Source organism: Pseudopipra pipra, chromosome 17 (assembly GCF_036250125.1).
Source record: "Pseudopipra pipra isolate bDixPip1 chromosome 17, bDixPip1.hap1, whole genome shotgun sequence".
In the NCBI taxonomy this organism is placed as follows: Eukaryota; Metazoa; Chordata; class Aves; order Passeriformes; family Pipridae; genus Pseudopipra; species Pseudopipra pipra.
In genome coordinates this window covers 356,382-374,900 of record NC_087565.1, presented here as the reverse complement: position 1 = coordinate 374,900, position 18,519 = coordinate 356,382, and the positions used below count along the sequence as shown (strand labels likewise).

At 44.4% G+C, this 18,519-nt stretch overlaps 2 long non-coding RNA genes across 2 annotated transcripts in view; one reads left to right on the top strand and one right to left on the bottom strand.

Annotated features, from left to right (window-relative positions):
- LOC135423824 (uncharacterized) overlaps positions 1 to 9,185 on the bottom strand; it is a 276,468-nt gene extending 267,283 nt beyond the window's left edge. Inside the window, exon 1 of the long non-coding RNA XR_010434971.1 lies at positions 9,036 to 9,185. This is a non-coding gene — a long non-coding RNA (uncharacterized LOC135423824). The remainder of the gene's footprint in view (positions 1 to 9,035) is intronic.
- LOC135423825 (uncharacterized) lies at positions 5,728 to 14,517 on the top strand. Its single transcript, XR_010434972.1, has 3 exons — positions 5,728 to 6,029; positions 9,590 to 9,724; positions 14,265 to 14,517. It is a non-coding gene; the product is annotated as an uncharacterized LOC135423825 (long non-coding RNA).
- Positions 14,518 to 18,519: the final 4,002 nt, after the last annotated feature.

Sequence of the window (18,519 nt, the reverse complement as noted above, 5' to 3'; positions counted from 1 at the left end):
GTTCTTGAAAGGAGAAGGTTGGTCTCCATACAGGTTTTCTTGTCTTATAGAGCGTTATGAGACAGCACAGAACACGTTCTAAGGTTCTGGGACAGCTGAATCTGTGACACTGCTCAAACTCCATTTAGTCCAAGCCATAGACCAGCACAGTCCTTTCCCTCTCTCCACCCAGCCCAGTGGCAATGTGGACAGTCTGTTGGCTGAACAGAGTCCATTTTACCACAGCAGTAACAGTCTGCCTGGAGAGAACATTCCCACTCACTGCCCAATTAGAAGAATGTTGAATGCACGGAAATGCCTTTTGAATAAACACTTGATAACCCTCAATAAAACTGTAAGAGAGAGTTACTGCAGATTTACTACCCAGGAAAGGAAAGCTCTTCACAGCACAGCCAAGAGCTTATTGCTTCTTACTTAATGCTGATAAATGCAAGATCTTCTCAATCCCACAGCAACCAGGGTTAAAGCAGCTTAGCGGGGAAATAAAATAAGTACCTTGTGATGTGCCCCCAGAGAGCTGGGGAGAACCACAGGTTTGTCACAGTCCGGGGAGCAGTGTGTGCTTGCTCCAGGCTGTGTGGGATTTACCAAAGGGCACATCCCTCCTTTAGCAGCAGCACAAACATCTCTGCTCCACCATGAGTGCATGTCCCAGCTTGCTGTGCAGTCACTGCTCAGGCCCTGCAGCTGCAGAGGTGAGATGGGGTGGGATTGCTGCCCTTTGGCTTTGGAACCTCCCTGGTTCTGGCAGGGAAAGCGCAGCTGTGAGACACATCGGTGCGGGGTAAGACCTCTCTTCCTGCTGCCTCACAGGGAGAAAAGGAGCACCCTGAAGTGAGCCAGGTGTCAGCCTTCCCTCCTCTGCCATGAGGATGCTTGACCTGTATTTGGGTTTTCTGGAAGCCTGTGGTTGGCGAGGAGGAAGGAAGGGGTTGGCTCTATTTACACTGCTGCAGGTTTCCCATCCCAGCTGCCCAGCCAGCTCGGGCAGCAGCCCTTCCTGCAGGAGCACAATGGGCATGTTCTCAGCCCCAGGGGGGATACTGCAGCACATTTGCTCTGCAAATGAACGTTGACAGAAAGGTCTTGCCCTTGCTGATGAGCACTGATGTGTTGTTTTCTGTATTCACTGTTCTTGGTGATGGGGAAGTATTTACAGGATAATTTTGTTTTCCTCTCTAAGAAGTCCAGTGGGGAACAGCCCAGTGCTTAAAAAATAAACACCCAACAGAAATCATTGCTAATTCCCTTATCAACTGTGTTCACTTGGACAGGTTTCCTCCCTGGCAACCCTGTGCCTTGCCTTGTTGGGAACAGCCAGGGTGCTGGGGCTCACAAACCCCGAGAGCTGAGCAGCCCTGCTCTGCTCTGCCACCACCGTGGCTGCAGAAGTGTCCCAGTGCTACACTTCCAGTTCTTCTCAAAGGATCAGTGAACAGGCTCAGCCAAGGGTACTCTCAGAGGTCCAGACACTTGTGTATCACAGAGTTTAACCATTCTCTTCAGCTATGGCAGCTCTTCCCATGGCACAGCCAATACTGGCTGGGGTTTGTTCTGTTTTAGCAGCAGCTGCTGTATTGAGGGAGCTGGGAAACTGTATTTGGAGGCTTGTCCTGCTCTCTCTGTTAATGCCACAGCAAGGAATCTTTGGGGTAATGGAGGAGGGTGATCAAAGAAAGTTTCCCTCTAGGCTCCCACTATTATATCCTACCCAAAAATAATATTAAATGTGATCTACCATTGTAGTAATCAAAGAGGTAAAGTACTATTTTATATATTATTGGACTCCTCACACAAGCAAGTGGAGTTACATTCCTACTGCTGTTCCAAGGGCTTTCTGAATAAAAAAACATGATAAATAAACTCTGAAGAGGTTAAACCATTTAAAATTACACTATACTGTTTCTATAGGTCAAAAGCTGTATTATTGCACAAATGAGGGTGCATCAACATCTTCAAATCTTTTCTCATGTAAACCTTAATCATTGTGCATAGCAAAGATGGAGACTTGAGGGGTTTTTTCAGAGGGGAAAATGAGGCAAAGATGGGGGGGAAAGGGTTTTGTCAGGATCCTACAGTGGGTTGGTGGTGTGCTGGGACAGAGCATCTTCCCTGAATGACACTGGATGAAGGTTCAGAAGCTCATGCCCAGGAAGCTGCCAAGTACTAGTCTGTAAAGAAGAGAAAATAAGATTGTTCTAACTCAAAAATTGCTTAAAGAATAAAAAGTAACACTCGGTACCAAGGACACAGATGCTGGATTGTCCAACTTGTCCAAGTGATTTTTTTCTCCTCCTAAAACAATGGGACAAACCTTGCTTATTTCTTACATAAATGTTACATGTCTGCTGATCAGCACTGGAGTTCTTAAACCTCCATCCTTTTCACAATGTACAGTTTGGAAAACACTTTCAAGACATGGGTCCAAGTTTGTGTAAAAAATGAGAATACTTACACGTAGCCTCTGGCACATTCCTAGCAGGCTGCTGCAGTTGTTCACACTAATTCAGTAAGAAAGGAGTATATAAATTAGATACCAGGCTGGTGTGTAATCAGTCTGTGCATGTTATTACAACAACTGGAACACCCTTGCACTCCATCTCCTGCATCACTAATTAAAAACCAGTAACAGACTAGTCTGTCTCTGATATCAGATGTATTGTCTTAGGTTGCACACAGGAACTATCAAGACACAAAATTGAAAGAAAAGCCTTTGCTTTCTTTGCTTTCTCTATCAGAGAAAACCCTCTGATACTGCCATTTAAGCTGGAATTTGTTATGAAGGAGACATAAGAGCTATAAAAGACACAATCCCCGCTATTTTCATAAACAAGACAGCCAAACTCAAAATTCTCCCAGTACAATGCCTTCAATTAATAATGTAAAATATCTGCCACCAATTATAAATCCTTTTTATGAATACTGAACGTGGTTTGTGTCTTTTCTTTCCCTTCATCAAATGCTATGAAGTGAGGGCTGTAATAGCATCCTGGCTATTGATCTTTTTTCCCCACACAGTCATATCCAAATGTTTCAATGTTTCTTTAATGCTCCATTTCTCTTAATGGCAAATGAGGTTTCAAAATGTAGAGGAAGTTTTGAAAAGATATTGGTGAAACAACAAATTGGAAAATGAATGGAGGGAGAAAAATGAAGTAATACCTGCACCACATTATTTAAGTAGTAGAGGAAAATATTGGGAACATGAAGAGAGAAAGCTTTTAAATGCTTCCAGTAGTGATTGCTGTTATTTTGCAGAATTCTCCCTAGAAGAGCAGGGGAGAAATTATTAATGGAGATTTAGTACAATCTTGACTTATAAAAATGCAAACATTTTTATCAGAAATTTAAAAATTTCTAATGTAAAATGTTTTAAATCCAAAATTTGTTAGGATCTGCATTTTTCAATTATTAGGATCTGCATTTTTCAATTATTTCTGCAGCAAACGTTGTTTGAATTTGACTGAAACAGCAGAAGTTTCAGTGCAACTGCAATGATAAATATTTATCTTAAATGATAAAGATTTATTTTTTAAAAGTTAGCAGAAAACAAGCAAACAAGTACAAGCCCTGCACTAGAGGCAATATTGTTCTCTACAAGGAAACATTAACCACTGGTGTGGTTTTTTTCCTTTTTGCACAGAAAAGTTGTGTTAGATTTGCTGTACAGGGACATTGCTATTACCCCCAGCCAATGAATACTACAGACACACAGGGCTTGGTTTCTCAGCATGGCTGTTGAATATTGTATTACTCCAACCAGGGCTTCTCCACAATAGTAGTTAGGAGTTGGTGCAAAGTCCCATCTCACAAAGGCTATTGAAAATTCAGCCCCACTGCTTCAGGACTAGGAGAAAAATTGCATCTTTAGGAATCCTTTTTCCTTCTGAGCTGACACACTGCACTGAGGTGGCTTTTTCCCTTTGCAGCTTGTGTACAGAAGTTCAGGTCTTTCTGTTTTCCCTACCAGCTGCTCTACACACACTACCCCTGTCAGCAGGAAGGGACAGAAAAATGAATGAAAACTGATGATTAACGAAGAAAGAGGGTGAATATTAATCATGGAGTCAACGTTTGATGGGAACATTGATGGAATAGTGGTCCCACTGGAAGTAGTTAGGAGTTGATTTTTATGCCCCAGGGCAGTAGTTTTAAACTAGGACTCATGATGGAAGAGAGGTTGCTTGTAATGTTTTAAACAGGTCATTGTGGAAAACATACCTTCAGTCTCCCCCTGCCCCAGCTCCCTGACTCCCTTCTTTGTTGGGCTGAGTTGAGAGCATAGCCCAGGTCTGCTGTGCACCTACATTCCCCCAACCAGCCCAAACTGTAAAGATCAAACCTTTAAACAAAAGCAAAACAGGAACAGGACCTCTCAATTTTCCATTGCTGAGCTGCTAGAGAGCCCTCACCACCTGAGGCCACTCTCAAGAAATGCTGATGTTGGTGGTTCTGAGCAACTTTTCTGTTGTTCAGCACATTTGTTTTACACCAGGAAAAAGAGGAGAGTCTGGGACAACACACTTCCATAGCTAGGTCATTCAGGTTTGAATTTTGGCTACTTGCTACCTGCTCCAAACCTCTTTGAAGGCAAAAGAAGTCACAGCTCCATTCTGAAGCCTTGTAGACAAGTTTTTGCATATATCTAACAATTTCTGCTGCTGTTGTTTCAAAGTGGAATTATTTGGGGGAGGAGGGGAGATGACAAAGAGAGGACTGCACTCAGAGCTGGTGTCAATTGCTGGTAATTCTGCTGAGGGCAATAAATTTAGGAATTTTCCCAGGGGTAGCTCTTTGGGTTTCCTATGGTGCTCCCTCAACTAAGCCCTCCCAGTACTCCAAAAGGATCCAGAATCACAGCACGTGAGCTCTTTCCTGAACTTTGCTCTGCAAATTAATCCATACCATAGCTCTTGTCAGGAAAATATAACATGCCCAACAGTTTTGTGTATGGGCAAAGTTATTTTTCTAAATAGAAGTCTAGTTTTAGAAGTACAAACAGCTTTCATACTTGCAGCAAAAGGTTAGGCAGACAAATATAGAAGCAGACTGGGTTATGCAGTCATTTTTTCTATAGATTTAGGCTGAGGTCTTTCACCTTTCAGGAATAACTGATTTCCCAAAAATGAAGCATGTCTGCTCACAGGATGCAGCTTGGCTACCCCTCCACCTGCGTGTCCCACAACATGAAGGAAAAAAGTAAAACTATTCCCTTGGTTTCAGCTATACTGAAGAGTGAACTGGGCCACAGTGCAACAAGTCACAAAAAATCCCAAAGGCACAAAAAGGAAAGTCTCCCGAGTGTGCTGAGGCCAGAAGAAGCTGAACAGCAAAAGGTGTTTAATCGTCAGTGCTGCATTTTATCCAGAACATTGGGCCTTTAACAACCCAGAAACCTTCAGGTACATTTTCATAGTTAGTTAATGCTGCTCCACGGGTGGGTGATTTGCAGATATGCAGATTATTTGCCTGGGAGGAAATGTGTGGACCCAGCTCCTGGTTTTGCCCTCCAGTTCCCAGGGTATCCCTGACAGACACCCAGGATTGCTGCTTGCCTGCAGAGCAGCTGCTTGGAGCAGCAGACACAGAGGGGAAGGCTCAGGCAGGTTTATTCTAACATTCTTATCACCTTGGGTGCTACCTCACAAAGGGTTCAATGCACTGCAGCTCCCCTGAATAAATAACTCCTTAATGCATCTGTCATTTCAGATGTCAGACCAGAGACAAGGTCAAGCTTGGAGAGAAATCAGCCTGCTCCATCCTTGACCCATCATTCATCACTGCATTTGTCCACAGCCAAACAGCCCAGCTGGTTAACTGGCAAAATACCTTATCTGAGCTCTAAAAGGTTCCATTTCTGCTACGGAGAAGTTTATTAACAACACTCCCCAGAAAGCAGCAGGAATTCTGGGGGACAGCTTTGCAGGGACATTTTTCAACAGAGAAGCTTAAAATCCTGCACCGTGCACCCAATCCACAGGCTGGGGAGACAAGAGGTTAATTTGGCAGACAGCAAACAGTGAGTGTTTGTAAGTTATGGGAGGATCAATGTGATGGGGATATACGAGCCTTGCCTTCACCTTCCCTCATGTATCACCCTGCATGTCATCATCGCTGGGTCAGCACCACCACACCTCCCAGGTCCCCCTCACATCAGCAATTAGCATGGCCAGCTCTTCAGTCTTAGCACTGCTTTCATGGGATTAGGCATGATTATTAAAATACACACCTGAACTCATTGCATGGATTTACAGGAAAAGATTCCTGGTTCCTAAGGAAAAACAGAACTTTAAAAGGTGAAGCTTTGTCCCTAAAGCAAAAAACTATGTGCTTTAATCAGTCTTATAAATTGCTGGCATTTGTGTGAGGGCTTGGGATTTGGGGGGGAATGAGGGGGAAAGAACGGACTGAGAGAAGAAAAAAAGAAAGAAAAAGGAATATTTTGGTTTAGTACGTGAAAGTAACAGTTCCTGAACAAAGAAACATCAACAATAATCAAAAAAGAGGCAAAGCAACTCCCTATGTGGAAGTTGTCCCAGGGGAGATTGAAACTAGGTGATCTTTAAGGTCCCTTCCAACCCAAACCATGAGATGATTCTGTGATTTGATGCAGAGCACTGTGGTGCTTTTGGGTCTTTAACTTAAGAGCCCTTATACAGAACAACTCAGCTACAGGAAAAATTGCACTTGGCCCAGTGAAAGAAAGACACAGATATTTGGGGTCTTTTCCCTCTTTGGTGCTCTTTTTCCTCTCTCCACTAAAATCCAGTTAAAGACAGAAGATCTCTTAATCCCTTGAATGCAGGATAGGCAGTGAGAAGTTAGGAAGCTTTGGCCCATCAGGTTCCTTGGGGAGGTGGTTGGAGCTACTCTGTGATGGCTCAGTGTGCTCACAACCTTAGTAAACCTTAGCATAGCAGTAAATGCAGGACATGCAACCCGCAGAGATTTGGTACAGACCCAGGCTGACCTCTAAGTTTGACTCCTGCTGAGACAGCTACACCTGCAACATATTGAGAAACTCTAATTTTTATACAAGCAGATTTCAATTAACAGTCAGTTTATGGCTCAGACACACAAGCAGGTTCCCACAGCATAAAAAGTTTCAAGATCTCATCTAAGTTATGGTAAATATCCAAATATGAGCACTTTAACAATGACAGTGCAGCTTTCCTTCAAGGAACACACTAAAGCCATGTGTGATGGTCAAAACTGAGGAAAGGCAAACACTGAGATTACACACATGATGTTAACTCTGACCTTCTTCCTGGGCCTGCCATGACTTAACTGACTTTTTGGTCTTATGCAACTTTTGATCAGCTTTCAGGGGCACTGCAGTGCTGTGCACCAGTGGTGAAAGCTGGCTGCAAGGAAGTTATTTCCCTAGCTCATAATACTCTTTTCTCAAAGATTTTGTGTTCATTTGTGCATATCACTTGTATTACCCCGTATTCCAAGAGCCACCAGATTTTGAGAGACAAGATAACTATGTCTTGTGACTACTTAAGCACTCAAATGGTACAAGTAGGTTGCCTAAATCATCAGTAACTGCTCTGACTACGTAAGAAAAAAGGTCTTTGGGTTGCTGATGTGATGCAGTTGTTTAAGAGATGGCTGAGATTTACAGAGACACGCACTGGATCCAGAACTGTGGATGGTGCTGGCGGAGGTGCCCATCACCTTGGGAATCCAAGGCTACACACAAAGTACCACCTCATTTAAGGAATGAGTCTCTCTTGCCCTCCAGCATTTGTTACCCCCAATCTCTCAGCATTTGTTACCCCCAGTCTCTCAGCATTCCCCAGCCAAGTTCACCCCATTGCTCTCCCGCTGCCGACTCAGCGGCTCCATCAGCCCTCGTTTGTTTGCTGGGAAATGTGTTCCTCTGCTTTGTTTCTTTGGACCTAACATTTTTATTTTTTGCCTCTTTCCTCCCTCCACAGGGTGACAGCTATTTTATCACCTACAACAAGAAATGCTGAGCCTGTTGTGCAGGCAAAACATTTGCAAAGGGGCAGGGGGTACACAGAAAGCAGTGGGAAATTGATAAGGGCTGTAAAGTAGCTTTATAAAAATGCCGACGAGCCTGTTCAGGGCACAGAGCACCTGCACCTCTGCCCCCGGCAGCGCTTCCTTCAGATGCTCCTATTGTTTTCATTACTATTTGTGACTCCATCATTAATAAATTACTATTTTTTTTCCCGTTGGCTCCAGCCACCAAGGGAGCCAGCAGGTGCACCACTTTTACAATTAGCCCTTCGTAATGCATGGTTGGCAAGAAAAGTTGTCCACGAGCTGCAGAGTTTACCAACTGGATTTCTGCTTGATGGCCACAGCACTTGGAGCAATTAGAGGAGAATTTGCAGGAAAGCACCTTAATGCATCTGCTCCTCTGGCTGAAAACTTTGACAGAGGGGTTAAATCCAAAATTTTGAGTCCTGCTCAGGAAACCAGGTGATCTGACAGAGGAAGCAATAGGAGCAAGCCATGTCTTTTTAAAAGAATCATTTCTACCATATATGACATTATCCTGCTTTGCTTAACCTTACTACACGTTTCAGATCAAATAGAAGCGAGGTGGGACTGAAAGGCTGATAAAAGTGGGCTGATTTTGGTTTGAGATGGGGCAGTAGAGCAGCAAAATCAGCAGGTTGCTTCATTAAATTCAGGTCTGCTCACAGGCACGGTTCTGCCTTCCCACAGCAGAGCTGTTGTGCTCATTCGTGTTGGTAAAATTATGGATATTCTGAATTCCCTTTCTCAGCTGATATGACTTTCTAAATACCATCATATCTGCATTTTCCTACAGAAGGGTGCAGTGTGTGAACAGCAGCTAAGGGGAACAGACTGTGGTTGGTTTTGAGTGGGTCAGGGACTCTCAGCTTCTGGAGTGGAGATTATTTTAGTTGTATTGTGCACTTCTCCCCCACAGGAAAAAATATACAAGAGAAAATACAGAGGACAAAGCATAAATTATTTGGTAATGCCTTAACAAATTGAACAAAAAGTGAAAAATCCAAGGAATAGTATCTTACCACAGATTTCAAAGTCAGCAAAGCCAGGGCAGTTGTGTGCCTGTTAGTCTGTGACTGTTTTCCTTCAGTCCTTGTGAACTCAGGTGTTTCACACAGTTCTAGTGACAAAGTATCTTGGCATCTCTGTTAGAGACTCCCAGATGAAACACAGCACTCCTAAGGGAAGAGAAAAGAAGAAAAAATTATTAAAAACTACATGTTATATTGAAAACCAGCAAAATCAGAACTTGCACAGAGCAGATCTGGCTCCATTGACTCTTCTGTCCTGCCTTTGAGAGCAGCTACTGCAAGATGCTCTGGAGGAGGAGGAATATGGCCTGCAGCAGGCAAACCTGGTATAATCTGCTATGGATCAGGCTCTGATCTAGACACTGACTGAAGCTTTAATTCAGAAGTCCTCTTCAAAAAAGTCTTTCCACAAAAGGCAAAACTTGACATTATATTCATGGTTTCCAAAGAAGTATACAAGATCTTTCTTGTGTGTTGCTAATTTGAACTGGACAAGAAAAAACCTTCAAACAAATTAAGAAATCCTTTTTTCCCCCTCACTTTAGATGAAGGAAAAAAGCAGAAACTTTTCAGAAGAATGTCTTAAGAGATCTGGAAACCACCATGACTTCAGCACAGCTACACAATAAGACAAGAAAGCCCTCTCTGCAGTTGATTTGAAGTAGAGGTCCAGATCTCTGGTGAGAATCCCGATGGCTGCATGACTGGGTCATTCTTTGTGACCCAACAAGTGTTAACTTCTTAAAGGAGCAAAATAACTCTGCCAGGAAAGACTGCAGACTTGAGCCAATAGCTCTTACAGCAAATCTAATGATTGAGACATCACAGGAGCACTTTGGGAGAGGAATCCCATCTGTGCCTGATCACCAAACCCATGAGCTCAGTTCACATTTGGTGCAGCTTCTGTTCCTTCCTGAGATGAACAAAAGCTCCCTATGGTGAAAAAAGACAAAATTTCACATCACCCAGGGGACTTACAAAGAAGAGAACTGAAGGCAGGACCAGTTCAGAAAGTGTTTTTCATAGGAAATCCAATGAACACCTGACTCAGAGACACAGAAGGAGGAACTTCTAATGTGGGGTCAAACTGATGCTTTTTGCATAGCTGAGGTATATCCTGGCAGCACTGCAGCTGCCATGATATTATTCTGATTTTCCTGTTTCCTGGAAATTCCAGGACAAATCATTAATTAAAGACAAATTTTCTACCTACAGATTTTGGTGTGAGGTCCATAGCACCCAGCTGGCAGGCTACCACTGCATTAAGTCCCTCCTGCTCACAGCCAGATTTCCTCCACCAAAATGACAACAGCCTGAAATTATTTACAAAATTCTTTACCTTAACATGTGATTCATAACAACATACAACCTCATTCAAATGCTCAAAGCAGATTCTGCTGGCCAGATTTTTCAAATTCATACTCTAAAAGAAAAGAAAAGAAAAATAATCGAAGAGGATTTTGAAAGCAGGGAGAGGAAAATCACAATTGTATTTGGATATAATTAAATATAATAAAGGACACAACTGTTAAAAAAAAAAAGAAGAAAAAAACCAAACACAAAACTGAAAACTTAGAAACTAAAGTGTAATGGAATAGTAGCATGAAAAAATCAGAGTAGGTAAAGTCAGAGTACAGTTTAATTTTAGCTTCAAAATCAGTTTTTGATTTACACAAAATCAGTCACCTGATCCCAGGCAAGTTGACATCTCTGTGTGTTTGTTAAAGTACACAACTCAAAACTAAAGCCAGCGAGAGAACACCCCCTCCCACTGCCCTTCAGACACTCCACTTTCCCTCTTGGAGAACACGGCTGTTTTCCCTCTTTGCTTCCTCCCTTCCAGAATTAACAAGGCTGCCTTTGTGTGTTTGCTTTGCCTGGCTGGGAGCATTAGCCCAGCCCCAGCCCTGCTGGCTCTGTCAGAGGGGATGTTCCAGGGGTGCAGCCCCTCTCACCAGTGGCAGCCACTGCCATACATCTTGCTGAGGCCACATATTGTTAAGCCATTAGACTTTCTGCTGCAACCAACACACAGAGCCCCTGAGCTCCTTCCTTTTACTTGACCTGAACTATAGGTTCTGCTAGCAGCAAACTCAATCACTGTCCTTTCCCAGTCTGCTATTAAACCTTGGCTCTAACCAGCCAAGAAATTAATCTCTGGTGCCCGACCTCTCTCGGCCCCAGTGCGCTCAACAGCAGCTCTACACAACCTTTGATCCCCATCTGCATGGCTTCATCCATAAACAAAAGTACCTTGTGGAGTCCAGTGAACCCAGCTCATCTGGAAAAAAAACCAAAGCAAAACAGAGCATGAAGCCTTTCAGCTTGGAAGTTTCATGTTCTGCTGTCAAATCTTACCCTTGGATCAAAAAAAAAAAAGACAAGCCCAAATTAATCATAGTCTCCAATCTGCATTTTCTGGGGTCCACAGATACGTGCACACTGTAATGGTGAAAAACATTGCTTTCTCCAGTTGCCAGCTCCTATGTTATTGAGTGAGACAATGCCACACATCCCTCTTCTCTGCATATCTGAAATGCATGTCACCCTGGCAGTATTGCTTGTTCCTGGAGAGGGACTAAATCATTACACATTTGTTAATCCATCATTCATCCTGACAGTTGGTGGTACATGCTGACAGCTACAGGCAGAGGCAGCCACCAAACCCTGGTGAGCTTCACATTCAAATTCCAGCTAAAGCATCAGAATCTCAGGCAGTTTAGGTCTGTCTCTGGTAATTTTATTTTAATGGTAGTTATCAGGATTGCTGCAATATAAACTGCTCTCTAGAGTGCTGAGGAAGGAATGAAACCTCACTGCACCAAGCACAGAATCAAACAGATGGGAGGAGTGTCTGTCGTGAAAGAGAGGCCCATATAAATAAGTTAGGCATAAAGGAAGTATTCTTACCAATTTAATGGATAAGGAATCAAGGCTGAGAGCAATAAATCAATTTTCTTGAGGGGATGCAGGATATTTACAGAAAAGTAAGAAATGAGCCTCAAATTTAAATCTACTGCCCAATCCCTTTTTTGCTAAGAGAATTTGAAAAAGTCAAGAGAATCCAGCCTCTAATGCCTCTGGAAAACCCTGCCTTCAGATGGGCAGAAATTCATCTGCAATAAGTCTGAATTCACACACCGTGCAGGCTGGCTTAGGATGGCTGATCAGGCACTTTGGGAATGAAATAACCTCATATCTTTTTCTAAGTCCAAACAATAGATGATCTCCCTGTTTTATAATGCTCTTTTCTTCTCCATATAAGCTGTTCAGCAGTCAGCAACTGACTATTTTGCAATTTTAATAATAATCAGTTTATCTTTTATAATTTTCAGAAGTTCTCCAGAGACTTTCCCCTCTCACCGGGTGTGAACACACGAACATTTGACTTGGCATTTGCCATGAATAAGGAGACAAAAGCCCACTCTATGGGGGGGAAGAAAAGGCATTGGGAACCTTGTAAAACGTATCTCCTTGGAGAGTCCCACCCCATCTGCTTCTCTCCCTCTCCAATTTTCTTCCTTCTCAGCTGGGCTGGAGGCTGAATCAATGGCATATATGGCTGTGCTCTGACCCTGGGGGTGCAGGGGTGCAGCAGCAGAAACAATAACCAAATTTTACATTTTCCCAAGTTCAGTACCCGTTGTGCATACAAGGCAAAGTCAGCAATCCTCCTGCCTCTCTCTTTGTGTGGAAAGCCCCAGACAGGGAGGTCCCCCCGGCCCCACAGAGCCGCTCCCGCAGGGCTGCGAGTCCCCTGCAAAGACTCAGCTTCAGAGAGGAGTTCTCAGCCTCAGGGGCAGTTGTCAAGCCCAGAAGGGAAAAACACATGAGATCACCAGCAAAACTATCTGGGCAGTGCTGCTATCAAGCCTTTTAAAGTGCAGCTCTCAGTTAATTCCTTTTAGAAGTCTTCGTTCAAGCATCTCCCTTCTTGCAGATCCCAGCCAGGAGCATGAGGAGACATGATCCTTCCCATCATAGAATTGCTGTCCACAGCTATTCCTGTTCAATAAGCTTTGTCACAGACTTGAGACTATTTTTGGAAGCTTTAAAAATATCTAAGGGGCACCTTTCATTTTTACTCAGACACAGCATCTTTTTATGTTTAATAGAGAGATTAAAAAAAAAAATTATTTCTGCTTAGCATCAACATGCCTTTCTGTTAAAAATAGAACAGCTGAGCCAGCAAGAAGATTTGGGCAGGAGGAAATTCTATTTATAGAAACTTTTGCAACAGTTATCACAGGCTGATAAGGATCCCTGTGAAGCACAGACTCCACAGAGGGGTAGTGTGGGGATGAACCCAGCTCAGAAGGAGCCAACACGGCAGCACAGAAGAGACGAAAAGCTCTGAGGGTCATGCCCTGGTGGGGACACCAACACATTTTCTGTAGTGTGGGCAAGGAGCAACCCTGAGGGAGGACACTCAGGAGCACTGCATGCTCTTCTCCAAAGACAGCAAGCCCAGGATCTACACAGGGCTGTGTAAATTGCCTCTGTCCCAAGCTACACCACCTTGAACAGAAGTGTAACTTCATTGTTTTCCTTGCCTGTGTGGCTGTGACAGGGTAGGACCATCATGGAACAGGAGAGGGACCTTTGCAGTGCTGTGCTAAGTAATTTTCTCTGGAGCATCCACTGTTCCTGTCAATCAGACTGAGTCTTTCTCAATCTCCACCCAAAAATCAAGCATTTCTGAGTTATCAACAGGGAAACTGATGGGAAAAAAAAAATTACGGCCCCTCTTCTCCTGGTACTGCAACGTGACTCAACAGCACCATCTCCACGGCTCATATTTCCACAGAGTGCCAGCATCTCAGCACCAAAGTGCTCCTGGCACCAGGCTACCATTAGTGCTGTAATTAAACTGAATCCACTCCTTGGCTTGGCTTTATCCCTGAACAATACCAGAGCCTGAGTAATACATTCTCAGGGCACTAATACATCACGCGGGCGAGCCCTGTCCGTGATGTATCGGCGCAATACATCAGAGTGCACTCCCGCTCCCGGGATCTATGGCCATCATACATCAGCAGGGTGAGGCTGAGTGCTGATGGATGGCTCTGAAGATGGTACTGTGCAGCATGGACCAGGCCAGGACCAAGGGGATGAAGGTTGGCATCCCTGTTATCCGATTTCCCAGTGTTGTAATGCTGGCACTGAATCAACTTCCCTGAACCAGAGTCTAACTTTAGCTCCTTATTTATTTATCCCAAGGCATCGTATCACTGGAAGCGCCTCTCCTCAGATGCATCATCGTCCCAAAGGTCCCAGAGGTGGCTGGTACACAATTAGTGGGAGTATATTCTCATCCTGATGTGAAGGGTTTAGCCCATTAACACTAATGGCAGCTGCTGACGCTCCCTGTATCACCGGAGACATGGATGTGCTCAGCCCTGCACACACCTCATCCCCCCAGGAGGAACCTGCAGATTATCGGGAATAAAACCTTTGCAATGCTCAGAAAGTCCACTGAAGCCAACAGTAACTTCATTGTTTTCGAATATTCACCCTCTTGAGAAAACTCACCCAAAATTGAAACATAAACCTGTCCAGCACGTGGAGGCACAGTGTGCTGTGCTCCCTGAGGGAAGTAGCAGCCTGGAAGTGGTGATCATGACACCACTGTGAGGAAAAGCCACAATTCTCTTGGCCAATGCATAAGAGCTCTGTAGGGAGTATTACTGCAAAGTAGTGCTGCTGTAGGGCTTGGGGGAATGATGAGGGTGGAGAAACAGTTGACTGTAGAGTCAAAAAGGATGCAAAAGGAAGCTTTCAGTGCCTGAGAGTCCTTCACTCCTCACTTTTGCAAATAGCAAAGTAGAATTAAAGCAATATAAGGGTGAGCAGAGACATTTGGGGATATTTGTTCAGGAGGAGAGCGGCCGAGGAGGTCCCTAAATGAGCACAAAGGACAGTTCTTAAGATGCATCATCAGAGTCTGTGCTGGGCACTCTGATCCAGTGCTGGGGACAGCAATGTCCTGGGGAGCAAAGGTGCTAAAACCAATCTCTGTGCTCCTTATGGAGTCACTCGGGGTCTCCCATAAAGCAGACTTATTACTCTTGTGAAAGAAGTTACAGGTATAATAAAATACGTACATCCTGGCTAACACCTCTGCCCAGCCCAGCCAGCCCTGAGGGGCAGCGAGGACTCCAGGCCAAGTCACAGCACATCCTTCTACCCCTTCAGCTCCTCAGGGCAGGATCTGACCCACAGCACAACTCTCGAGACCACCACAAGGAGACCAACCTCCTCACAGCACACAGGGAGGAGGCTGGCAGTGCCAGTGCTGCCACAGTTTGGGGAAGAGCCAGCCAGCCCTGCCTGGTGCACCCAGCTGCCCTGGTAGATGGCACATGAACCCAAATTCTGCATTTTTACTAAGAAGTCAAGTCTTGCTATCCTTAAAAATATAAGTACAGTGATATTCCTCCAGATGTATCCCCAAGCTAAGCAACAAATATAATAGTTTTCCTAGTTTAAAAAATAGTTCAAAAAATCCTAAGGTATTGACTGAAACAATTTCTCAGACTCTCAATCTGGTCTTTGAAAACAACCTGGAAATGACGTTCTCATTAATTACACACCATGTACCTGGAAAATGACAGCACTGCCAAGCTGACTGCAACAAGAAAACAGAAAGCAGCTTGGGCAGGTGGATACAGAGCACACTGTCATGAAAAAGTACTTGTCTTCATACAGGGGTCAGTGGCCAGAGCCCAGCAAGGAGCAGGAGCAACACTGATGGCAACAGATCGTTCCTGCACTGCAGACACAGCCAGCAGTGGGTAGCAGCACCCTCCCATCACACACAGCCAACACCACACTGAGGGAATCTCTGGCACTATTTTCCCTTGCGAAGCCAAGAGCAGCTCAGCCCGGACAAGTAATTTATCTTTGCTTACTCTTCAAGCTGCTATCAGTGCAGTGTGATTGATTACTGGAGCTGGGAGGCTTCCCCACCACTGCACAGAGCACTCAGGGTCTGCTCCTCACTGACTCCTGTGCAAGTCAGTAAGAAACAGATGTAAACTATAAACACCAAAAAGTGGGAAAACGTTTGTGTGTGCTTCCATGGTGACAGAAGACTTTGAAAATTCATATAATGGAGAATATAAAGGTAGCAATTCCTCTTTAAAACACAAAAGAATCTGGATAGGGAAAAACAGCCTAATGAAGGATGTGGAAAACCTGGGTTTACTGGTCTGCAACAGACCCATAAACTTCTCCAGCCCACCGGTGAAACTGGAGAACTGCACTTACCCGAAACTCAGGAACACTTACAGGCAGTGGGGTTAAATCTCACTGAAGCTGGAAAACGTGCTCACTTCACTGGAACTCTCACCTGAAACAACAGCACCTGCGACCCAGCCTGGAACATGAGATGCCCAGGGGGTGGAGTTGGCATGGGCTCCTCCAGCCCGGGCTGTGTCCCAGGGCTGTCCGTGGAAAAGGGGCCGGCAGTGCTGGAGAGCAGAGCCGGGGAGCTGCACGGGGCTGAGCCCGAGCTGTGCTGCTGGAAGAGTCCATAAAAACCAGCCGGGAATCTGCTCCTGCTTGCTCAGTTCTCCTGTGTACAAGCAAACCAAACCCTCGTGTGTGCTTTAGTAGCAACAATAAAAGTTGCATTAAGAAAAAAAAGAGACTTAAGAACACCTTCTCCTGTCCCTGGAATAATTTATAAGATATTCCTTTTTTTCCGTCTCTTTTTTTTTTCTTTCAGAACAACTCAGAACAATACCTTACTTCAACCAGGCCCACCTTTACCTGAAAGCACAACCTCTCAGTAACCTCTGGCTTGCCCAGCCCTGCAAGCACCACCCTGCCAGGGAGGGAAGAGACAGGCTCGTGCTGGCAGAGCCGCTGCTGCCGCTGGGATTCACGGAGGTACAAACAGGAGCATCCCTGCTGACAGTCAGGGGGCCCTCACAACACAGACCCCGCACCCACCACGGCGGGGACAAGGGGGGCAGGAGCCTGGGGCAGAAGCCGACAGCATTGGTGGCTCCACTGGTTTTTCTTGGCACAGATCTGTTGCCTTCTGCCACGTAGAGGGAATAAGTTGGTTTCATTCAGGAGCTGTTTGATTTAAGAACGTGCACCTCCACAGGTTGGAGCTGTGCAGACAGTTTGCGTGAGAGAGAGAGAGCAAAAACAGAGCAAAAATACTTTCAGAAAGAAAGTATTTTAAAGTATTTCCTACCATCTGCTCAGCTTATACTTTTAAAAGTTTGATTATCTTCTGATAAACTTACCAGCCAAATTAGGAAACTAAATACAATTATTAAAACATAGAGAACAATTTCAGATTTGCCTTAAATGCCAATCCAAATTTAACAAGCCCACAGATCCTGATGGATAATTCCAGAAAGATCCTTCAGCTTCATTTCAAACTAGGAGAGCAGATGAATGCCTAGGATATGATTTACATTTATTCTCATGTTTTTAATCAAAACTTACACAGTTGTTTTAGCTGGCCAAAACCAGAACTAGGGTTTTATAGAAATGTATTCAATTTCTCCATGGAATTGGGGGATTTGAGCAGCTCTGCTATTGAAGTGCTGCACAAACCCTACCTCCAGTGTGAACTCAAAGTCTGAAAACCCAGGAAAAAATTCCATGTACCCCAGCAATTTACTGAGTAATCTTTTATCCATATGCTCTCCCAGCAGGTAGATTCATCTCCTCAAGTACTTTTTTTATGGGGGAAAAAAAAGAGAAAACTTAAAAGAAAACTTCCTCTGAACTCTTGGCCAAGGGTTGAGAGCCCTGTGATTTTACACAGGAACCTGCAGCATTAGCACTGTCCCCACAGATCCACACTCTGTAACAGGCTCAAAGCCAGTCATGGATTGTGTAGTGATGCCCCTAAACAATCACTTACCTGACTGATTTCCAACAGGAACAACATATTCCTCAGAAGGGACTCAAAGCTAAAATTATCAAGAGTGAAAACATCAGGATGCAACAACAACACTGGTGAAAAACTGTCAGAAGTGTTTCAGCTCCTGATTCTCCCATTTTTCTGTGCCCAGTGAGGGCTCCGGGGCAGCGCAGGGAGCGCTGGGGACTGGGAGCAACTGCTGACACCAGGCATGAGACACACAGGGACCTGGTTCACAACCTTGGCTTAGGGGTTATTAATGCAAAGCCCAGGAGGTGTGAGTGTAGCACCATTGGCTTTGATAGTGCTACTGGGATAGACCAATAACACAGAGCAGGATGTAGTGTTTGATGCTGCCTGCATTTAGAAATTCTTTAGTCCTATATTGCAAGGAAAACCTTCAATCTGACAACTCCTCCCCAGCAAGTTACAGGAAAAAAAAGCTGTTATTTGGAGGAGAATGTGAACTCAAATTCCTGATGGAAAAACACACTCCTCTTGCAGTGATTTTTGTTGTTGTATTTTTGTATGGGGGTTAAAAAAGGTTTGATTTTGCAGTTTAGCATGTTGAGGCCTCTCAGTGCT